This window comes from Miniopterus schreibersii, assembly GCF_964146895.1.
Source record: "Miniopterus schreibersii genome assembly, chromosome: 19".
In the NCBI taxonomy this organism is placed as follows: Eukaryota; Metazoa; Chordata; class Mammalia; order Chiroptera; family Miniopteridae; genus Miniopterus; species Miniopterus schreibersii.
The window spans coordinates 21740152-21765588 of record NC_138119.1 but is presented as its reverse complement, the minus strand read 5'-3'; the positions used below and the strand labels follow the sequence as shown (position 1 = coordinate 21765588).

Here is a 25437-nt window from a genome sequence, read left to right as displayed (position 1 = left end):
ATTCCTGGAGGTTTTCTGGGAGGTACTTAGAACACCCACACCCAGAGACATATTTCAAGTCTATATAAACAGTCTTAATTTGGCTAACGAGAAATATTAGTATGAGTAAAGATAAAATATTTACATATTGAGACATAACAAAATGTTACAGGAAAATGGAAAAGATGTATAAGAACTACAAAATTTCAACCGAAACCCTGTAAGATGTGTTTTCTAATGATTCATTCACACAGCATACTCTCGGATCACCAAATCCATCACCCTTCCCTTCAATGAGTATTTTCTGGGAACAGAAAAACAAGATCACTGACTATTATCTATTATATCTATTAAAATAAATGCAGAGAAGAAACAAGACCAGACTTAAATTTACACCTGCCAAGCAAATTAAAATAACCACAGAGGAATCTTCACCACAAAAAAGCAATGTATTCATTTCAAGAAACAGACAGACATAATGATGTAGAAAACTGTAAAATTCAGTCACCCCCAATATTCCTATGCTACTGGTATAAAATATAACAACTGACCAAAACTTGCATTCACTCAACCACACAATCAGCAGGCTTGAGATAAAATCTTTAAACTATGTCCTTAAGTACATTTCCAAGAACTGACTAAATTTAGGATATATGAAACACCCAATAGAACGAAGTTTTGGCAAGCTACATCACAGACAAAAAACTAAATGTCCTCCCATGTTAGAATGAGTCTCTTTTTAGAATGGTCAAATATACTCAATGACATAAACTGACGGTTTATATTTACAAAGAGATGAGGTCTGCTAATATTTGCTAATAAACAAGAGCAAATCTTAAAGATGACTTTCAATTATGATGTGGTTACTTTTTAGGTGTTCAAATGCATATAAAAATGCATAATATGCTTATTTAGGACACACAGTATTTACAAAGGAAGAGACACAAATAAAAACTTTAACAGAGACTAAATGAGGGTGACGTATATACATGTTTTCAACTTCCCAACCGTACAGGCTTAGGCTACAGTTTGAAAGCTGTTAAATTTTTAAAAAATAAATTTCTACAGGTTTGGGATAGTCTAGAAAGCTTCCAGAGAGACAGGCAACCTAGTCAAACAGGACATTAGCTAGCCTGTATCCTGAAATTTGTTTACCCATCAAAGGTGGCTAAGGAGGGGTAAGGAATGAGAGCAGACTAAATAAAGTCCCGGGAAGCATCCAGAAAGGCATGAAGTGGGCACCACTGTGGCTCTGAAATATAAACACACCTGCCACTACCAAATGCGCTCTTCTGGAGAAGCTGAGAGAACTAGGTGGGCACCAATCTGTGTCTCTCTGCATCTGTCTTCTGGGAAAATGACATGTTAGCAAGTTCAAGGCCATTCGGTCCTGCTCCAGAGGCCTCCTTATTCCCACTGCTTCTTAACAGCCCAGGAGGCTGTGAGCTCTCCAAAGGCACAGATTCTCTCATAAAGCTCACAGTCCTCAAAGCTTTGCACACAGTAGGTGCTTAGTATATGTACACTTATTTAAGCATTATGGTGGGATTTTAACTAAGACAGAATTACTTAAATATTATACTTAGCATCTAAATTAGACAGGTATATAGTCTGTGAGTAGGATGCAGATTTGGAAGAGGCTCTCTGTCCCAGGAGGTAAAGGTCTACATACATAACCTCCGACTCTTGGTTTTTTAGTTCTTTAAAAAGCTCAAACACTGAAATGGTGCACAGAGTAGTGGAGAGAGCACCAGTCTAGAAGCTGGAAACCTGAGCTTGGGCAATCACTCTGTTCGTTCCCTGGACTCTAGTTTCTTCTTCTGTAAAATGGGTGTGGTCAAGAAATAACTTCTGAGGTCTCTGAGGTGCCTTTAAACAGGCTGTACTAAAGAGTTCAGGGGGGAGGGCGAGATCGATGGGCGGGGGGTAGTGAAGAAGTCCTTAAGAATCAAGGCGGCTCCAATAAGGCTTGCAAGGGGCACCTGCCCACTGGGTAACAAGTGCAGCAGGTTCAGTAAAGGTCAGGTGTTCATACACCGTAAGTTCTGAATTATAGGAGATCTTTATAAAATCCTTATAAAATGTTCTGATCAAATCCATCTCCAATGTTGTCTTTAAAAGCATGAATTTTCTCAGGGAAGTTGATTAGCCTCAGAATCAGACCCTTACCATTCAAGCATTTATTATCCAACTCAGTACTTTTAAAACAATACATTAGTTTGAAATGAAAAATAAAAGTTAGGTCAAGACCAGCACTGAAACATATATATAATAGAATAGAAAACATCCCAGTACAATAGATGAAATAATGGTGAGACGAGTTTTAAGAAACGTGTTTCAGTGATGACTAGGTAGTAATGGAAAATGCATTTCTCTTAATGGGCTACAGTCAGAGATATCCGGGAAAAATTAATCTCACTACTAAAAATGGACAAGGAAATCAAGTTTTTAAGCAAATTTTTCAAGTTTTTACATTTAATGCACTGCAAAACCCTAACAAGCCATCTGATTTGCAGCATTCTTGTACCATAAATTCCAACAAATACATACAGAAATGTCCTTCCCTGAACAGGAGGTAGAATTACAGAGAACTGTAGCCAACACTAGGAAGAAGAGAGGAAGCACCGGGTAAGCCTCTCGTCTCGTTTCCCTGTGTTTGCATGAGGAAGCCCACATGCTCTCAAGACAATAATTCCACACATTTCTAGTCACTAACTTCTAAAGAACTTTCACTTCATTTCTTGGAGTAAGAGAGAACATACAAATATAGAAGAGGTTCCCACTTAATGCAAATAATTTAACGTACACTATTTTGTACCTGCCTCCCATTCAGTAGACACACAAGGATACTGACCAGAAAAGCGCATGTTTTCTCAGACACAAAACCCCAGTGACAGTAACTTGGTCTGAAACTCTGGCTAAGCTTCAGTTCTCACGTAAAAACGCACAGCCTCGGGATAGCTCTGGCTCCTTTCCTACTGGTCTCTAGTTGAAGCCAAGGAGAAGTGCAATTTCTGCTGGGAGGGAGTCCACAGGTTCTTTTTAAGCAGCCATTCCAGGAAGGAAGAAAGGCTAATTCCCCTTGGGGAAGAAAAGCTCAGGCTCTCCCACTCAATACCCCAGAGACTCAATAACTGTTCCACTTCATCTACTGTTGCACAGCAAGCTACTCCAAAGCCCGGTGGTTTACGACAACCACCATTTTTATGTCATGATTTTGAGAGTCAGGAATTTGGGAAGGGCTAGGCTGGGTGGTTCTTGTGCTCCATACAGTGTTGACTGAAGTCACTGGGTAGTATGGGACAGGGAGGCTCATGCATGGTGCCCTGGTGCGGATCGATGGAAGGCTGGACACAGCTGGGAATACCCACCAGAGTGCCTATCCATGTCCTCTCAAGCCTGGTGGTCACAGGATAGTCGGACTTCTACATGACACTCAGGCTCCAGGAGACAAGGTGGAAATTTCACTTCTCTCAAAGGCTAAACCTAGAACTGGCACACCATCCCATCTGCTCTCCATATGGGTCAATGTGGTCAAAGGGCGGCCCACAGGCAAAGGGAGGAGTGTCAAAGCATTGGTGGTCATCTTAATCCACTGTAACAACCCAAATCAGAGCTGTATCCTAAGCAGTCATGATTTGCTAATTATTGAATATTGGAAATTTAAAACCTCAGGTGAAGAAAAATTTATTTGACTATGTCCCATTAAAAGGAGAGGAGGAAGGGGAAATAGCCAGAGCAACAGATACACTCTGACTGCTACTCACAGTTTAAGACTGAAACACCTAGTGGCCTTACAAATATTTATGTGTTTCAAATCAACAATTCTATCTAAGAAAACAACCAGAAAGGCATATGGTTAGGTAAACATATCAAAGCACTATTTACAATAATCACAAAGAAGTAATCTACATTTCTAACAAGGGATCAGGTAAATATGTAAATAGACAAAAATTTCTTCTAAAAGGTGATTAAACAATGTAATAAAATCTATGGGGAGGGTAAACAGGTAATGAAACCTTACACTCCAAGGTGATCAATAGCAATTTTGAAATCTGATGGGTAAAGATCAATTAGTAGATAATACTACCCTGACTGGGACGTATATTTCTAGCACATAGGATGCTAAGTACATCAGGCAAGGATATTAAATTTGGAAGACCAATGCACAGAGACATGTGTAAAATGCTATCCACTACAGATCTGATTCACCAAGGGTACTGCCCCAACTCCTCTTGCTATACCTAGGTTGAAAAATAAATACAATTCAGACAGAAGAGAGAAGGTCCAGAATGATTTTTTTTATAATGTGGTAAGGATGGAAGAGTACGGTATTTAGTATGGTATTTGTTTCCTCACCAGGAAACAAAAACAAAAACTCATATAATAAATCAAATCCTGCATTGCAGAAAATAGCTACCGAAACAAACATCAACAATAATGTGTTGACATAACCTTTTTATATAAAGTTGAAAAGCAAGACTTCTTTTATTACAATTAAACTAATTTTTTAAAAGTAAAAAATATTTTAAATTCTTCCGCTACACATTACTCTAATGCTACAAGTACAATCAGACCAGTATTGAGGCCTTTCCATTCCTATACATCTTCTCTACATCCAGGGATGGTGTGCGTGCCTTCCACAATAGAAAACATTACGATTAACACTCACCACTGGGATTCACTGAAAAAGCAGATGTGTGCAACAAAATAGGGAGAGTTATAAGGAAATAGGAACTTTCTCCAACTTTCTACCATAACGGGAAAGTAGACTAAATATATCAGAAAACACTTCTGGAGCATACACTAGTTGCAAAGAACTATGTTACTGTTGGAATACAAAGAAACTTAAGATATAGCCCCTGCCTTCCTTGTCTCCAGTTGGTGAGACCAAGAAGTTAATACAAGGTGGCACTTAGGGAAGTAACTAACACCTGGTATTTTGGGAAGATGCTCTGGCTTCCAAAGACAACAGACTGGGTTGGGGGGCTGGCAGGGAGAACTCAGAGGCAGGACCCGGAAGACTGCATGTGAGGGTGAGTTGCTGCAGGATGAGTCTCAAGCCTACCAGACTCCTGCCCCTTTTTAAAATAAATATTTTGTAATGCCTCCACTTTACCATCCTCAAACGAAATCCGTAAATTATGTAATATAAAACATATATAACTTCCAAGTGGGGTGTGTGTGTGTGTGTATGTGTGTGTGTGTGTGTGTGTGGCCCTAACTATAATATAAAGCAGAATTAAAAGAAAACATACCCATTTCAATAGGTAAAACCTTGGGGATTACTATAGTAGAAGACATAACAAACCCATCTGACACATCTTACTTACTAAAGTAAGTTTGAATTTTTAAAAATAGGATTGGATGCCATTCTGTACAAGACACGCAGAAAATGAAGGGGCAGAGATACAGGTAAACACTGCAACAAAAATCGGTGTCAGGAGTAATCACAGACTAGATTTACCCAGATGTTTTGAGATAAAGAATACTATTGCTCTAACTGAGTAGGTATAACATGTCAGGACAAATTACAGACTGTCAAAGCGGAGAATTATATATCTCTGCCAACTTGATCAGCTTGTTCCCTTATAAAATATTCACTTAATTTTAATTATTTCATTGCTCCATAGGAAAAAACATGTTGGCAGCGTAGCCATGATTACTATTCATGTGTAGAAAAAGCTGTAAAGGCAAATTTCAAAATTTCAACTGAATGTTATCAACACTTTTCTTTACATTTGATATTTTAGGAAAGAGGCTAAATAAGAGTATACAATACATACACAGAACCCCTCTGACTGAAAACTGCATGTGTCTTGTATGGGCAACCCAAACACCACGAAAGGCACTGTTGGCAGTGAAATGACTTTCCTAATTGGTGAACTCTTGCTAAGCTCAAAAAATACTTATTTACATGGTACTTGTATTCATGAGAAATTATGTACCATAAAATTATGCTATAAAATCTTTGTGTTTATGTATGAAGACAAAGTTATATTCCAGGATCAGATCTTTATAATTGGGTTTTTTAAATAGCACAAATGTCCCCTGAGAAATCCCAAAGATGGGCAGGATTAGGGCAATTCTTTGCTGTGTGTGACTGCCTCCTCTCCCCACTACCATCTGTCTACTAAATGTCTCTAAAGCAACAGTATCAGACTCCTTTGAGAACCACTTCTGTGGGGTTTATAGATGAATGACACATGCGGCTTATCTATCCCAAGAACTTAAAAGACTTCACATCTATCACATTTTACATAGTACAAGACAATCTTTCTACCAAGTCACACAGATTCACCATTCTTTGTTCCAAGACTTTAAGCTCAATCCACTTCTCAGATATAAATAAGGTTTCAGAGTATATTAAATTTTAAAGAAAAAGGAAGAAAGAGTTCAAACTCTGCAATCAAGAGTGATTCAATTATGAAGACCAAAATAAAGCCCAGGTCCCTCCTACCAGTGCTTCCTGGAGTTGCCCCTGAGACAGTCTGCTTCGTGTTTCAGGGACACAAATGTATTAATCAAGTCTTTAGTGAATTTTATAAATAGCAAAGTTTTCATTTTCCAAATTACCACTTATCATGTCAAACAGTATGGACAGCAACTAATTTGGTAACTAATTTTACCAAAGAAGTGAGTAGTACCTGTGTATTACTAAGTTTAATATTTTAGAGCTATTTTAATCCACTAAAACCTGTGGCCAAAACATTCCTTTAAGTGGCTGAATAGCAAAAAAAAAAGTTGGAAACTAAGCTGAAAAAAATTTTGTATTAATACCACATCTCTTTACAAAAAAAGGAAGTGAGGTAGCATACAGAAATAAATATTATGCCACAGAATAAAAAATAGCCTCAACAATTACAAAAGAAATGCAACCTAAAATAAAAACATGTCTCATCTTTCAAATTAGCAAAGCTTTGTGAAATCACAGTACTTACGGGGAGTGTTTAAACAGAAACTTTGTATATTGTTCCAATTGACAAAGAAAGGAGAAAATAAATAAAGGAGTTAAGGCTTGGCAAGAAGAAGCAAAACTGTCATTATTTACAGATGATTGTCTACATATAAAACCCAAGAGAATCTAAAGACAAATAATCAGAATTAATAAGAGAATTAAGCAAGTGGTTATAAGATCAACATACAAAAACCAGTTACAGTCTTCACTGCCAGCAACCAAGATGTAGAAAATATAATTTTAGAAAAAAATTATATAGCAACAAAAGATTAAATGTACCCAGGAATAAATCTAACAGAAAAAGGCCAAGGCTCATGTGGACAGAATTATAAAACATTACTGGAATTCATTAACGAAGGCCTAAAATTATACTATGCTCATGGATCGAGAGACTCGATATTGTCAAGATGCCAATTCAACCCAAATGGATGTAAAGTCCACGTAATCTCAATCAAGATCTAAATAGAGGCTATAGAAGACCTTGACAACCTGATTCTAAAATTTACGCAGAAGAGCAAAGGCCCAAAGGCAGCTAGGATATTATTAAACTAGAAGACTGAAAATACTTATTATGACCCATCAATCCAGTGAGACTCTCAACATGAGCGTCAGGAGATACACGTGAGAATGCTCACAGAACATTATTCACACTAACAACATAAAGTCCATCAGCAGGAGCGCCAATAAATTACCTGCAGTATAATCACTTAATGGAATCCTTCAGGGGGATGCAAATGGATGAACTACAACTACACTTAAGAAATGCACTGAGTGACAAAGGCAGGTTGCAGACAGATGACTACACATAGCAAAGCATCTTTATAAACTCTAAAAACAAGCAATACATGGTCTAGGGATTCTAAAACTGTTTTCTTTTGAAAGCAAGGGACTAAAAACACAAAATCTAGGGTAGTGGATGCCTGGGGTAGTAGAGGCCTGGGGTGGATGCCTCTACTCCTCTACTCCTCTATTTCCAGGGGAAGTTTTCACTTCTCTGATTTCTGTGCCCTGAAACAATCTGTTGCACCAACAATATAATTATCTCTTTTATTTTGTATTTACCTGCAAATACAGAACAGCATGTCACAGTAATCCACATAACTTATTTCAAAAAACACAAAAAACTCCAGAGGTGATTCATTTGTTACTGGTGAGCCCTTGGGAACCACTGGCCTAGGTGACAATAGATTTCCTCCTGGAGAAATAATCTTTGGGTTTGCTGGCAATCAGTATTAAGAATTTATAAGGGAAGTGTGACGTTGTAATAACCTTCAAATGACGTGAAGAAATGTAAACACCTACTTTACAGGACTTTATACTTAGGGAAACAGAAACTTTTCAAGTCTCATTCTGAGAAACTCTGCCATCCTAAAAAAAGAAAGGTATTTAACTTGGCATTGTGGATCCTGGAAAGGAAGAGGTGTTTTCTTTAAAAGAAACAGTTTTATAGTTGGTTTCAGCTATTTTCCTATTCTGAAAAGAAAATGCATCAGAACATGCAGGCAGATCTTATTATTACTGTTCACAATAAGGGCAATGTCTTAAATTCTGAGAAGACAGCTCTGTGGCCTTTCTCCAGAGACTGGTGAACACATCCCTCTCAAGCACTCTTTCAAAGCCACAGTCTGCACATATTTGTTGAATTTAGCCTTATGCTTCCCCATCAGTTTCGAACTGTGTTTTCTGATTCATCAAGACAACCAAAGAATATACAAATGCCTATAATTTCATGAGTCAAGTACCTAGCTCTAAGTTGCTGACCTAATGGTTTAAAACATACTTTCTGTCCTTAGTGAACTCATATGAGCAAATACACATGAAAAAGATTGCAGGAAAACACAGTATGCTCAAGTGACCAATGAATGGTGCAATATGCATCGTTGTCTTCATTCTTCTAGAATGTTGAAAAGAATTTATGGAGAAGGCAAATTCCTTCAAAAACAAAAACAAAACTGGAACAATAAAGCCCAGAGGACATGTCATATTTTAGGCAAAGGGTAATGGAAAGGACTCGGAGCAAATAGACAAGTTTAACTAAGAAAAAAATAAGAGTAATTCAAGGAGACCACAATCTTTTAGAAAGCAAAAACCAAGCTAAGACAACTCAATAGGCAACAGCAACCATTTATAACCATTTACACACTCGTCCTCAACATGAGTGATTTTTCAAAAAGATTCCTAGAGATGCCCGGCCGGCATGGCTCAGTGGTAAAGCATCGACCTATGAACCAGGAGGTCATGCATGGTTCGATTCCCGGTCAAGGCACATGCCCAGGTTTTGGGGTCAATCCCCAGTAGGGAGCATGTAGGGGGCAGCTGATCAATGACTCTCATCATTGATGTTCCTCTCTCTCCCTCTCCCTTCCTCTCTCTGAAATCAACAAAATCATATTTAGATACTCAGAAACCTAAGCATATACGTTCTTTTTTACAGGCAAAAGGAAAGAAACCATTATTTGTACAGTTGATCCTGGAAAATATATGGAGTTTGTATGATGCTGTCTTTTAAGTGCCGTATTTTAAAGGTAAAAAAAAAAAAAAAAAGATTCCTAGAGACAATGATTTACTACTGATTTAAAACTACTCTACAGAAAGAAAAACAAAGCTATGATAAGTAGGTAGATGGGGAGATGCACGAAGTGTGAATAGAGGAAGGATCCAGACATCAATGAAATGACCCGCTTCTGAGAACAAGAAACCAGAATTAACTCCCATTCAGAAAGTATCTCAAATGCAATGGCTTTAGTGCAGCCAGGTTCCTAACAAAACTACACATAGGCATTGGAGAGGAAATTGCATTTTTACAAAAAACAGTCCAACAAAAACAAAAAATGAGGAAAAGAAATACTTTTTCTTAGAATGGGTATTTTTTTTGTTAGAATCCAACCACTACTACTTCTCATTTACGTAGTGCTCTTTTATGTACGTCTAAAGATTCTTACTGTCATTTAATAACCCATCCACTCAAATTCTTAAAATAACCTGTTAAAATTCATCCTTTTGTCCAAATAAAAGTTCCTATTAAATGGGCTCTATTCATTTTTGTCAGATAGTAATCAATTTACCAAATGCCAATTGGGTGCCAAATTTTGAGATTGTCTAGAGTAGTTCTATTATTATTACCTGTAGAAGTGGTATAACTTATATAATGAAGGGTGACGCAGGCCCATGACCCTTTAACTGTGTACAAACTCGGTTTTCTAATGTCTCCGTTGGTGAACATTTCGGGTTACGAACGCCGTATACCTGATAGGAAATGCTTTGGTTTTCGAACACACCTTGGAAGTCGAACATGCCCCTCGGCTTCCGCTGAGGGCAGGATCCTGAGGCCTAGCCGGGGGCTGTGGATCCCTGTTTTCAAGTTTCAGAACTCGAACGGGCTTCCAGGAAGGATCACATTCGAAAACCGAGGTACCACTGTATCTCAATAGCAGAGGATTTTCCTAACATTTGACAGCAAAACATGACTTAAACTAGTGTGAGGTCTTTGCAGCCTTTAATCAGCCTGAAGTGTGAATACATTTTACCGCAGGAATATGAAAGTGTTTGGTTGGGGGGTTCTGCTACTGCTGTGGCTGTTATGTATACACACCCATTTTACTGAATTTACTATGATTCCATAAGCCAAGTACCTACCTCTAAGTTGTTGACCTAATTAATTTAAACAGAGTTCCTGCACTCTGTGAACTCATATGCAAGGAAAAGGTAAACACACATTAAAAAAGATTCCAGAACAAGACTGGATGTTCAAGTGGCCAATAAGTGGTACAAACAACAGGCACTGTTTTATCACTCCTGGAATTCTCAATCTAAAACACATCTGGATTTCACAACAGCTTTGATTCATCCATCACAACTGAAGGTAAACATGCTCAGGACTGTCAACTAAATCACGATCCTGCCTGGGAGGTGCTCCTTGGAGACGGATCTGATACTGAGTGGTCAGTGTTAAGTAAGCAACACCGATGCAAGGAGGTCTCAGTGCCAGGAGGGGACCCAGGGAATGAAAACTGGACAAGTCTCAGAATAAAACAAATTCTTCAAAAGTAGGGAGCGAAGGCTGCACACTGAGAAGAGCAGGATGAGCGTGCACCTTCTTTTTGGCAGAGCCTCTTCTCCTGAGCACCTAGGGTGTGAGGATCCACAGAGTTTGCTAGTTTTTCTAGATCCATTTCCTAAAACTGTGAGCCACAGAATGGGAGCCTCTAGAAGGCGCTCCAGGAAGACCAAAACCAGGGAGAGGTAGGATTTGTGGCACAGCACTGGCAAGTACATCACCAGAGTAGAAGTGTTGGCATGCCAGAGCCACCTGCCAAAATCGGTTCTCCCTCTGTCACCGTAACAGACTTGTGCCTGGGCACAGGCAGCCCAGCTAGACTACATTTCCCAGCCTCCTCTGTGAATATGAAGTGGCGAGGTGACTGCGCACCCTCCAGAGGCAGATGATACAATGATGTGCCGCTTTCAGGTCTCGGTCTTAATTAAGCATACACTCCTTGGCAGTATCCTCCTATTTGCAACACAGAAGTGCCTATCACTCAACTTCCACCACACATATAAGGGCGACACCCTAATGGATGGCAGATCATGAAGGAGCTTGGGTCCCAGAACATCTGTGTGGATGGAGCTACCCAGCTGCCCACCTACCTCAGGACCACCCCGTGGAAGGGGAACAAATGTCAATGTTTTTTAAACAACTTTACTATTGGGGCCCTTGGCTAGTGTGGCAAGCCTTTGCCTAAAGATGTTGGTAAGGAAGCTACACCATGCACTCACCATCCCACTCCACCTAGGTTCGACAACCCTGTGTAAAAGGCAAAGGCCATCTTGGGAAAATCTAAACAAAATTGACATTCTCATCTTCAGCATTCTGTGGCTTTAGCCTCATAGAAATAGGAATTCATTCATTCAGCAAACTTCTGAGCAACTATAGAAAAGGTATCATGCTAATATACTAGGGATCTTAAAGCCAACAAAACCCTCCCTGAGTCAGGTCCTCTGTACTGCATACTATTCACCTAAAGGTTAAGCTCTAAGTCTTCTCTGTCCTGTCTCCAGCACTTTGTGGTGCCTTTTACATAACAGGCAGTCAATGAATATTTGTTAGGTGAATCAATAAATTCAACTTGTTCCCAATGAGCTCAGTCTAATGGGGAAACAGAGAAAACAACATAATATAGCGCCTCTTACATCACAGGCATGCAATACGTTTTTTGTATTGATTTTTAGAAATGAAATGAATACATGAATATCTAGCAACATAATGGCAAGTGCTATAGAGGGGCAGGAGGTATCAGAAATCAATAAAATCTTCCTGGAGCCCTGGCCAGTGTGGCTCAGTTGCTTTGGCATCATTCTGTGCATCAAAAGGTTGCCGGTTTGATTCCTGCTCCGGGCACATGCCTGGGTCGTGGGCTTGATCTCCAGTAGGGGGCGTGTGGGAGGCAGCCAATGGATGTTTCACTGTCACATGGATGTTTCTCTCTCTCTCCCTTTCCCTTCCTCTCTCTCTAAAAATCAATTAAAATATTAAAATAAAATCTACCTGGAGATGAAATTTACCATGAGTTTGAGGTAACCAAGTCAACAAGCAAAAGACCAAAAAAAAAATAGAGAAATCAAGAAAAGATGTAGTGCCCAAGCTGTGTAAACATGTTTACTATAACGGGAACTGGGGGCAGAGTTCCAGCCATACAATGAACACAACCAGTACTCCTTTGATTTGAATACTATTGCTCCCATTAATTGAGCTCAAATTGGAATTCTTTTCTTTAGCATTTGTATCACCCAACTTCAGTGATTTTCAACTGGTGTGCCATGGCTGCAAGAATTTTTAAAACGTGCAATACCTGACTATTTAGTCGGGCACTGACCTCCTCTCTCTTAGATGGTCAAATAAAAAAATGACAACAGCCAACACAACAATAGCCACCCGGCATGAGTGAATCAAAATTATACTTCTTTTTTTGTCAGACTGGCAGAAAAATACATTTTTTGGTGTGTCGCAGAATTTTAGTAACTAGTTTGTGTGCCATGAGGTGACAAAGGGTGGAAATCGCTGTCCTGCTTGCTTAATATGAATTGTTTGCTCCCCCTTCTTTTACTTACAGATTTAATTTCCATTTTTAAATCTAGAATCAGGATTTATCTGACTTGTTCTAACAAGTCCTCTATCATATAATCAAAGAACCTCAAAGCTGGTAGGAATCTAAAATTTTTCTGAGAAGTCACTTATCTTGATCACTTATAATCAGATCTCTGCAGTCCCACAGGGTTTTTATCTTTCTCTTAGGCACTTGATGTTTGGTCCTAGAGTGTCTATGCTAGCAAACACATTCTTGCTCTCCCACTAAAATGCATGTGCTTTTTTTTAATCTTTAGACTTCAATTTTATTTTAAGAGGCCATGTTCATTTTCTTCTATAATAAACTTAAAAGATGGATATTATTCTCTAAGCAATTGAAGCATTAAATGATGACAGTTTTTATTCTCAATCTTTAATAACATATTCATTATACTTGAGATTGTTTAGATTTCTCATGGGGAAAAAAAAAAAACCCAAAACCCAAACATAAATCTTTATACTATCCACCTACCAGTTCTTCAGCACAATTTTAATTTAAAAAAGTTTACTAATCATTAATTGGACAATTTATATGACGTGGGCAGAGAAATATTAAGAGTGATTATAAAGTGGCCAGTCTTGTAAGTCAAGAGCTATGATCTCTGATCCATTCCTCAATCCACTTCAACATCTGATTGATACTATCCTCTAAATCTTCTGGTTTATTCCTAGGCAGCTGATGCACTATTTTCTCCTTGTAGGATGCTAATGCTTCTTTATAAAAAATTTGAAAAATCTCACTCTAGCCAATTTGGCTCAGTGGTTAGAGCGAAGGCCCGCGGACTGAAGGGTCCTGGGTTTGATTCCAGCCAAGGGCATGTACTTCAGTTGCAGGCTCGATCCCTGGCCCTGGTCAGAAAGTGTGGGGGAGGCGACCAATTGATGTGTCTCTTACATTGATGTTTCTCTCTCTCTCTCCCTTCCATACTCTCTGAAAAGCTAAGGAAAAAATATCCTCAGGTGAGGATTAAAAAAAGAAAATGGATTTGAAGAATTTCACACCGAACATTATCTTTTAGTTTCTTCTCATTATAACCTCTTGCGTCAATTCTGTACAGTACACTGTTATCTGTTTTCAGCACAGAACTCTATGAAGCGGCGTTCAGAGAAGAAATCACAACTGTGGTAATCGATAGTAATTCCACCTTCACTCATTTGGTTTTCTAGCTCAACTACTCTAACTCCACCTAAAACGGGACAATCATACTCTTCATCGCAGCCTTCACATAACTGCCCTTCTCGAGCTCATCACCCATATGAATGTATTTCGGTCCCAATCTTGATGTAAGTTCTTCACCTTGTGTGGTTTTTCCAGGAGTACCCACGAGCAGGATGCTCAGCAGCATGGTCCTCAAGCGACGACTCTGCTAGAATGCACGCTTTTTGTGTAGAACCCACCCCTCCTTTATCTCACGGTCCTCCAGTGCTCCAGGACCAAGGGCCATGCAGACTATCACCTTTCAATCCACCCTGTCAGCCCTGAAAGTCTCTGTGAAGTCCCACCTCTTTGCTTGTTCCTGGGGACAGCCTCACTGTCACCTTCAGTAAAGGTGAGTTGTCGCACCTTCTTTCCTAAGATCCACATGCATCCCCACAGGCAGAGCTGCCACACTGCTTTGTTTGTTTCTACTTCTGTCTCTTTCGTGGATTAGGGTGGCATAATCCAAATATTTTTAAGAAATGAAACAAGTTCCAAAGAAACGATCCTGTCTTGAAGCTGCAGAATGTCTATCTCAGGAACTGTCAGCTGTTTTCCTGCAGATGGTTTAGGCCTACAATTACCCATGGCCTCTTTTGTTCCACCTTTGTTTCTCTGACGAGGATACTGTGCTTCCTGGAGACTTCCTGTTTGAATGGCCACACGCTTGGGTGTTCAAACTCCCATGTGCCCATTACTCACCAGAGGAAGCAAGCGGGCAGCTGAGCACAAAGTGATGTACGAACAAAACAGCTGTGTGTTAGCAGGATGAACGAAAGACAGCAGGGATCTCGGCACTGCTGTGAATTTCAAAAACGAGGTCTATTTAGTCAGGCATGGTTAAAAGGCTGCTGAGTCAGAGCGCCAGGGGCCCATTTCATAATTGAAAATCACTAGAGATGTAAGTCTGTTTTTAGTTACTGCCACGGAGTGTCACCCCAACTCCACCCTTCCTGACAGCTCCCTCGTGGGAACAAAGGTGCCTCCTCCATCTGTCACAGAAATGGCAACACCAACTCAGAAGTTTTCACGCAAAAATTCAACACCTATTTTATTTCCCAATCCAAAAAGGAGATCCTCCCTTCCCCAAGGGGCTTTCCTATAAAAACACAGAGATACACACACAGGAACACACAAAAAGCAGCACAGAAAACAAGCCTCCATTCTCCAGACATCTGGAAAATATGTTAATTTCCAGAATCAGTCCATCTTTTGATATCCTGGTTTCACCATCCATGCCTTGTACCAGGATACAAAAGCTTTCAACTGGGCATAAGTTTAAAACCAAAATCTGAGAATAGCTACAAAACTGAATGACCCTTGCCTGGCGAGCGTGGCTCAGTGGTTGAGCATCAACCTAGGATCCAAGAGATTATGGTTTCAATTCCAGGTCAGGGCACATGTCCAGGTTGTGGGTTCGATCCCCAGCAGGGAGCATGCCGGAGGCAGCCAATCAATGACCCTCTCTCATCAATGGTGTTTCTATGTCTCTCTCCCTCTCCCTCCCTCTCTGAAATCAATAAAAACATATATTTTTTTAAAAAACAGCTGAATGACCCCTAATTCCGCCAGGAGTTGATGTTATTTCTTGGCATGTGGCAAAAATGCTGAAAATAGCAGTAAAGAAACCAGTCTGAGCCTCTAAAACAATCCCGATCAAGTAAACAAATTTTATTACAGCTGTGTTACAGATGTTCCCACAAACTTTCATCATCTGTAGTGGAGTTCTAAAAATTTAGTCTTCAATAGATGTTCTATTCCATGAACTTATCTAAAATACTATAAATTCGAAACTATATACAAGGCTGCTCTAAAAGTTAATCCTAGACACTCAACCCCAGAGAACGTGACCCTTTCCCCATGAAGAGGCAATTGCATGGCCAAAGCAATAAAGTACACAATGTGGTCTCTACCTCCTCCACTCCCCCCATTATCTTCACCCTTAGCCCCTTGTTTCCTTCCACCTCCAAAATGAACACGCAATTTCAATGAAAATTCCAGGGTGCACGTATCTCCCAGATCATGATCTGGCTTTAAAGTAGTAATAATTTAAAAACTCAGTGACACCAAAACAACAGAAGTCATCAGTCCCATCAGAATAGGGTCCATGGCAAGCAGAAACCCCTGGGGGAGGAACAGCAGCACCGGGCTCAGGTGTACAGAGACAAGTATAAACCAGGGCAACTAAACCCTAACTCCCCAGTCCCTGCCAGTGAACAGACAGTCAAGAAAACCTGTTCAACTCATTGTCATCAAGCTGTCACTACCCTCTTTTCAAAAACTTGGAAATACAGTGGACCCTTCAACAACGGGGGGGATTAGGGGCACAAACCCTGGCAGCTGAAAATCCGTGTATAACTTTTGACTCCCCCAAAACTTAACTACAGCTGTCCCTCAGTATCCGGGGGGGATTGGTTCCAGTATCGTCACAGCAGAAACCAAAATATTTGCATGCTCAAGTCCCTTCTGTAACATGGCCTAGAGCAATGCATACACTCGGCCCTCAGCACCTGCGGATTCCCATCCCTGGATTTGCAATCATAGATCAAAAATCCTGTTTTTGATCCAAGGTTGGATGAGTCTGAGGATGTAAAACTGCAGATATGGAGGGCAGTTTTGTTATTTGTAAATAATAATAAAAATGTTTTATTGAAAAAAATTGGCATATAAGTGGAGGACCCACGCAGTTCAAACCCATGTTTTTTGAGGGTCTATAGTTAGGATCTTTATATTCTCTTTGAAGAGAGCTGATGGAAAAGTCCTGAGAAAACACTTATGCTTCTATATTTTACCAGCTGAGGCAATTTTAAGCCCAACACTTATCCCTCCAATGTAGCAATGGGTGTCATCCCACCCAACCTCCCCATCAGAAAAGACACTGAACACGCACATTTAAAAATCATCAGTCACTAGGATGTGATATCACAGAAATACCATGTGTACTAAACAGGGCTATGAAGAAAGCAGAACTTAAAATTTAATCAGCCAACTCGCAATTGTAAAGAAAAGCCTATCCTAAGAATCTTGAGTTACAGAAGTGGAGTGTATAGTGGGGAAGCAGCCCAAAATACAAAATCTAAGTGGGAACTGTGACCCTGTTCTTTAGAGATAAAGTAAAAAAACAAACCAAAATAACCTCACTTTTTTTTAATATCTTTATTGATTTCAGAGAGAGGAAGGGAGAGGGAGAGAGAGATAGAAACATCAATGACAAAAGAGTCACTGATCGGCTGCCTCCTGCACGACCCCGACCGGGGATCGAGCCCGCAACCCGGGCATGTGCCCTGACCTGGAATTGAACCGCGATCTCCTGGATCCTAGGTCGATGCTCAACCGCTGACGCACGCCTGGCTGAGCTCACTTTTTTTTAAGGTATCTAAGAGTCCCCTGATTGAACCTTCGCTCAGTGATGCTGTGGGGGAGCCTAAGGAGGTATAGATTAAATGACAGATATGTAGATCAGATAGATCAGATAGAATTAAGAGATTTACAGAGTAACTTATACAGAAACCAAGGTGAAGGGAGTCACGCTGACAACAGTAACAAAGAAATCTCCTAGGACCACAGTAATTATCAATCAATCATTAATAAAAGGTAGACGTATTCAGTTAGTAAACTTGAACAACAAAAAAGCATGCATGTAAGGGTTAGAATTTACTTGGAGCAGAGGGGAAACAACCTGGAGATGGGCCTGGCTGCTTTATCTTCAAGGATGTCAGATAACATAAGCAACCTGACTAAATTCAGCAATTCTCAACAACCAGAGAGGAGTCATGGATAAGGCAGAAAGGAGATAAGGTGGCATTCCCCTGACCACCCTTCAGGAAATGGGGCATGAGGTACACTTTTCCTGTCAGGAGACACTGACAAAACCCAGGACCTCATTCTGAAATTCAATAAATTCCTTAGAGCCCGGCCGGGCGTGGCTCAGCAGTTGGGCGTCAACCTAGGATCCAGGAGACTGGGGTTCAATTCCCTGTCAGGGCACATGCCCGGGTTGCGGGCTCGATCCCCACTGAGGGGTGTGCAGGAGGCAGCCGATCAATGACTCTCTCATCAATGATGTTTCTATCTCTCTCTCTCCCTCTCCATGAAATCAATAAAGATATATTTAAAAATAAATAAATAAATAAATTCCTTAGAAAATCCTAGAGGCATTAACAGTTAAATATTTTAGAGCAGTATAAGTACCCCAAACTTAAAATTCTTCCATTGGCAACAAAAAAGTGCAAAGCCCTTTTAAAAAGAAGCAACCCAAAACCAGAGCTCCTCCAGCAGAGCTCTGTCAGGGACATCAAGCAGAGTTCCTTGGTTTTAAGTTTATTTCACTCCTCAATTAAAGGTCTTCCTACAGTTCTCTCTCACTTATCAGGCCTGTTCTAACATGGTAGAGTAGCAAGGGCAGAATCTACCCTCAGCAGGTCTGGATTCCAACCTAAACTCAGCCTGTCTGACCTCAGAGAAGTCATGAGTCAGCTTATATTATTATTCCATAGGAGATATAACAGTAGTTCACAAAATTGTTTTAAAGGATTCAAAGAGGTAACCAGGAGGCCCTCAATGAAAGGTAATTTACTTTCTTTTGCTGCCTAGTTTTCAAGATCCTCATCACCCCAGAACCCATCCTACATGTCTCCTCTACTCCATGGAAAGCAAACAATGCCTTCATCATTATCTGGTTACTATTAGACCTTTATTCAACCAACTCACCCCTCACCCTTCTTGGAAAGTCCTCCATTAATGTCCACTTGGGTCTTTTCTTCAAGACCCAAGAAGCTTTTCCTGGCTAACTTCAACCCACACTCTTCATTCAAAGGGCTTTGCAGGTATTCCCTCTGCACTTCAGAAAGTTTCCATTGAATTATTTTTGCTGTGCTTATATTGTCCCATTGATTTCCTGTACATGAATGTTGTTATCTCATCTCCTCAAACATATTACAAATTACTTAAGGATATAACGTTTCAACATCTATTGTTAGCCACACATCCCATATTACAATGGGCATAAATGAAGAATTTTCTCACCAGCTGCCTTATTTATATAAGATCTTCGCATGTTAATTAATCAGAATCCCAATCCATTAAGCTCATCTCATTTTGAGGGAGTGGGTCTTTTCACTTAGTTGTAAATACTTCATAAAATTTCATAAACTTCTCTAAGAAAGCCACACAATTCAAGCTTTGGACTACATGTCTTCACATTAGCTACAAGTAATTTGTGGGACATTTAGTTTTCACCATAGAAATTAAACAAGTTATATAAAAACCAGACATTGTAACCATGCACACACCACCACCTCGCAGAGAGATTCCTAGAGAATTCCCTACCTGCAGCAAAAACCACAAACTTACCATCTTATCACTTCAAACCACAAAGCATCAACCAAAACCATTACCTGCTTAAAAGTGGGTGAGAAGAGAACTGCTCTTCCCACACTCACGTCCTGACTCTGCCTGAAGCTCACCTGGACGCTCTTCTGCAAGCACTCTCCATCAAAAACGGCTGACACTCAACTAAAGCCAGCTGGCTCACTTATCTGTCCATCCACTCAGCAAATATTAGTCAACACCTATTAATGCCAGCAACTGCTGGTAGCAAGTAGAAAGACAGTAAAAGAAATCATCTTAGACGATCAAGCCGCAGATTCTGTGCTCTCCTATTTTAAGCCAAAACCATACCAAAAACGAATGAAATCACCTATATGTTATTTCACATTATGACTGGTTTCCTAATTTTTTTTATTTTGAGGAATTTGCATACAATGAAGTGCACAGATAGTAAATGCACACTTCCGAATCTGCATCTTTGTATATGCCTACGTAACCTCCACCCACATCAAGATATAGAACATAAAGTTGGAACTATAAAGGAGGGGGGAAAGACTGGTCATTCACAGTGTCTCTGGAAACACTGGCAGGTGCCTCCGTGGTCACTGCCGTGGGCAATCATCCGGGTAGCAGAGACCTTCATGTACATGGTGATTTATCATCATGAAACAAAAGTCACTGAGTCCCCAACTCTATACAAGACCATTTGCATTTTTTATTTCAAGAAATTTTTAAAAATGTGAAGGAGGCTGATTCTGGATTAGTATTTCCAAGAACTTTCAAAACATAAGGAAACAAAGAATTTAAAACTCCAAAGAAGATTTTTTTTTAATCCAAGGAAGATAATATAACAGAAATCCAATGTTGCCCTCACTCGAACAGGAAACAGCCACACAGCTGGACACAAAGAGCAAAAGAAGGAAGCTGAGGGAATAGAACTCCGAACGTTTTAAAGGAAATCATGTAAATCCCCTAATTCATCCCCCAGCCTCGCCACAAGGTTCTCCTCCCACAGAGATCTGAGAGCGCATTGTCTAAGAGACAGATAAGCCTGCTTTATTTTATTTCATGAATATGGAATGCCCAGGGCACCGGGCTGACTGCCCCGTTATTTTAGGCTGGCCCCGGGGAAGAGCCCATGGAAAGAAAAGCAGACATACTTAATTAGTGTCACCACAGTCTGGCTCAATACTCTCAAACCTCAGGGACATTTCTATAAATGAGTTTTCTGGTAGCCCCTTTTAGCAAGCTGTCAATTTAAGCCCAAATGAGCAAACATCTAACGTTATCATTTCACAAGAAAGGAGATGCTTGCAAATCCCAGCAGGTCCCTTTTACAAATAAATCTTAGAGCAAGCAACTTAGGCAAGGTAAGGGAACCAGCACACAGGCATCCTGAAATTTCACCCTTGGAAACTGATCATTGAAGATAAGGAGATTAATCCCTCATTTTTAAGCAAGCAATTAATGTTAGTTATACTGCGCTGAACTGAAGATGACTAAGTCTCTGATCCTGTCTTCAAAGACCTCATGGCCTAGAAGTGGAGAAAAAGAGACACAGAGTGGAACCCCTAGTCCCGCCAGGCCAGATTGTCGAACAGAAAGGGGAGAGAGACTGGGGAAGGATCTGAAGGTGGCGGCACCAGCAAGAAGCGTTCCAAAGCAAAGCAGCAGCCCTTTGAGCATTAAAATGACAAACTTGAAGCCTAGAGATCCAGGTCTAGATCCTAAAGTATATCATACTCCACTCCAAGGGGTCTGCACTTTATCCTAAAGGCTTCAGGAACCAGTGCACAATTTTAGCTGGGAAATGATGTCAGATTTGCATTTTGGAACCATCGCTCAATCTAGAGTGTGGCTGCCCAAATACCAGGGGCAAAACTGAGGCAGAAAGACCACCCGTTAGCTAGGAAGCTGTTGCGGTAATCCAGGTGAAATTCAATGGGGAGCTACAGTCAGGCAGAGACAAAGACAAGGATTCAGAGATGCAGTGGCTGGATATAAGAGGTAAGAGTGGAGTCTTGGGCAGATGGTAGTAAGGCTGGGTGGGAAAGATGGGGTGGAGTTCCAGCTGGCCAGAACTGACCCACCTCCCAGCAGTGGATCCTGTCTGCTCGGCAAACAGAGTAATCTTTACTGATGGGAGCCCATCAAGCATGGTTATCTGTCGTGGGAGACTTGGCCAAAAAAGACTGATCAAGAGCCTCATAGTTAAACATTAGTCTGTTCATTAATAAGATATGGCTTTGAGTTGGGTAAGACGATGATGGGGGATGAACATCCCAAATCAACCATGTCCAACAAGTCTTTAGGTCTGGAGAAAGAGCTGGCCGGCCTGGAGATACAAATTTAGAATTGACCAACTTGCAAACAGTAAATGTAGCCTTGAAATTAAGAGTTCACTCAGAGAGAGTGAGCAGCATTAAAAAAGGGATCCAGAAACAAGTTAAAAGGAATAGAGAGGGACCAGGAGGGAAACCAAGAGAGTCCGGTATGTCTGAGTCCATGTGTACATGAGCCTGTATTTTAAAGCTGCCCTGGAATAAACTAATTATTTTGAGAGATCTGTTAGAGAACCTGAGTTCCAGGGGCCAGTGCTTTAGACTAAGGAGTCAAAACCTACCTCCACTGTGACTTTTGGCAAATCACCACCTCAGGATCCCCATCTTTGCCTGCACTGAGCTGTGAAAATCAAAATCAGTGACATCCTGGAGGCTTTATAAACTGTGAACTATTATGAAGGCACTCCTGATTTATTATTGCAATGGCACTACAACTGAGCACGAAAATTACACCTAACAGAGTACAAACTTCTGAAGGCGGGGCCTTCAATCTACTACACCTTTCTATGGGGTACTGTGCTATGTATTTAGTGGGTATTTAAAAAATGTTTGCAGACTCTTTGGCAGTAACATGAGAATGTATGCACAGCGGGAAGGAGTGCATAGCAAAAGGCATATCCAACTTCCTAAAAGGATTTAGAAATAGTCAAACCTTAGCCCTGCCACAAAGGTGGCCAATGACAAAATTATTGGAAGGGGCATGGTGCCTTCCAGTTCCAACTTCTGTCCTAATGTGTGCATTGTTTTTCTGAATACTTTAGAAACATGGAGAAGGTATTTACAGAAAAAGCAGTGAACTGCAGAACCGGAAAACAAGGGCTTTGTAAAACTGTGTTCAACAACCCCTGGCCATTAAAGAAGAGCGCCTTCACCTCTCAAGTTGAAACCTGCAAAACGTAAATCAAGCCTTTGTGAGACAAACTAAAATAGTGTCCCCCCGGGGTGCATAAATACCACAGTGAAGTCACCAGAGTGAGCCATTCCCTGACACAGTCAGAGTCTACCTTGGGAAGATTTTCCTGGGGGGAAAATGCTGTTTGTTTCATGCTAAATATACACTCAGAGGCCCAAACAGAATAAAATGCAATATCCTTATATATCAATTATTCTGATTTAGACACACAAAAAGGATATTTAGACAGAGCTAAAAAGGCATCATTTAATCACTATTTGTTCCTAAAGCTTATGAGCAGCTTGGAAACGAATCTGGTCTTGGTGTAAATTTTAGGAGTTCCATAAACTTTGATTGAGTTGGTTTTATAAGCACTCCCTTAAATCTAACTGTTTTTAGAAAGAGAAAAAGCTGCCTCTCCCCAAGATTAAGACCCAGTCTGCCAAGTTTCCATCCAAAATGACTATCAAGTTAATGAAAAGGGCTGTTTAATAAAAGGCAAATCCTCAGCTACAATCTTACTATCAACTACCCTACTGATACTGATAAAACCTATTATGACTTATTATAAAACACAAAAGCCAAACAACCAGCAAATTGAGTAATCCATACAGAAGTGAGATCTGGAAGTTGAAGGCAAAATAAGAAATACGCCTTTTTAGAAAAGGGTACCTCGTTGAGATCTCTCTCCACGACAGGCAGAAAATGCAGTTCTGGTTCCCACAGCAACTTTAACTCATTTTATCTGAGGATACACTGCACCCTGCACCCTGGATCACTGTCTCTGCTGCTTAAGACATGGCTGCTTCCAGAACCAAAGGTGATTTTCCTGGCTTTTGTACAAGTGATGATAATGGTACAATGATGTAATCTGTACTTGCCATCTGTTAAAATGTGCCTCGTCCCCCAAAAAGGTACCAGTTAAAAATGATCATATAATTTTACATATATGAAAAGTTTCTGGAAGGTTACATAAGAAATTGTGCATGGTAGTCTCTGCAGCAACTTAGCAACTGGAGATGCAGGGACTCACTAGTTATTATACCTATTGTTTTAACTCACCATGTCGTGTGTTATTTTTACAATAAAAAAATGACTTACTATCTGTGCCAAAACACGTATGTTTCTTGCAACTACTTAAGTGCAACCTGACTTTGCTTATTTTAAAGTGTACTGTGTTTAAAGTTGAACATTAAAAGAGAGCCTAGAAAAGTGGTTGCCAGAATCAGTTCTTTCTCACTGCTCACTTCACGTTTCACATGCTCTGGAAGGGCAAGGCACAATATGCATCACTTGTTTAAGGGTATGTGAAATTTGAACTGGAGGGGAGATTTAATAGATGCACAAACAGTCATGGTACTTGAATTCATGGGAATAATTAGTTAGCTCGAGCTCATGGAGTAACTGGAGTGAGGGAGTGGATATGCTGAACATCATAAAGCCTTGCGTATTTGCCATAAATTACAGATCATAACATGCATGTATACATATATCCCTGTCATTTAAAAAGGGGGGGGGAGTGAAAGGGGAGGAGGGTGAGATATTGATTGAGACATCAACCCTACTGCAGACCAATCTCCCTCCTCTTCCCCACCATACACAATTTCCTCTAAGACATCATTTCTGATCCAAGAACAAGTACAATAAGTTCTAGTCAAGTTTTCAGAAACTGTCTATCTGAAAAGTTTAAAGTAAGTGCTTTTAGAGTTAATCACAATATTCATATGAAAGCTATTTCAAATAACTTTTTTTTATACTTAGGAGTTTTAAACCCATAGCTTATGAACTGCATGTACCAAGAATATTATCAAAAACTGAAAAATCTTACAGCAATAACAAATCCAAACACATAATATTTTTAGAGTAAAAAAAGTCAGAATCCTAAGTAGGTGAACTCTAAAATCTCTTTTTACCTTTTAATCACCAAGACCCAGAGTTAATATATCTACCTCCCAGTAGCAGCAACCTAACTTGACTGATACAGTCTTACCCACCACATCATCTTGGCAACAGAGATGTAATCACTGAGTAATCTACCCACCGCTACAATCACCTCAAATAACCTTATGCTACACAGTACCCACAGCAGAAAACTCAGAGGCCAAGTCTGACAGCCCCACCTTTACCTAAATAAGAAGATTCTTGTTCAGAAATCTCTAGTTGACTCCCAGGCACTTTGAGACATCAAGGTAATGCCTTTGCTTTGAATTTTTTAATATTTGAAAATAGGTAACATAAGATTTCATGGGCATTCAAAATTCAACACAGAAACTTTAACAAGTCACAATTTAAACAAAAATAGCTGGATATAAAAGTAATCTTGGCCAGGTTTAAAAATGTAACACTTAGGAGAAAATAGCTAAAAAGCAGCCCCATCTGAAGCCCTATGTGCCTTGCAGTCTTTACAAAGGCACCTGGTTCCATGATACTGCTAGTTCTACACGTTTCCAATACCTCTAAAAAACTGAGCTCAGCGCAGTTTACTTCTTCCATCTCTAAAAAACAGGTGTCTCAGAATTTCACTTTATGAACTTATTTTCAAAAAGTTTCATCTTCCTAATGCCTTGACTACAAGTGAAATGGTATTTATCACTACAAAGGTGCTAACTATTGCTT

The 25437-nt window shown here is 40.1% G+C and overlaps 1 protein-coding gene and 1 pseudogene across 2 annotated transcripts in view; both read right to left on the bottom strand.

Moving 5' to 3' along the window:
• The window catches only part of LAMC1 (laminin subunit gamma 1), a 99140-nt gene that overhangs the window by 71511 nt on the left and 2192 nt on the right, over positions 1-25437 (bottom strand). The window lies entirely within an intron of this gene.
• Positions 13648-14407, bottom strand: LOC308549303 (adenylate kinase isoenzyme 6 pseudogene; annotated as a pseudogene). The gene is made up of 2 exons: positions 14057-14407; positions 13648-13797 (listed from the first exon to the last, which is right to left on the bottom strand). The product of its transcript is annotated as an adenylate kinase isoenzyme 6 pseudogene (transcript).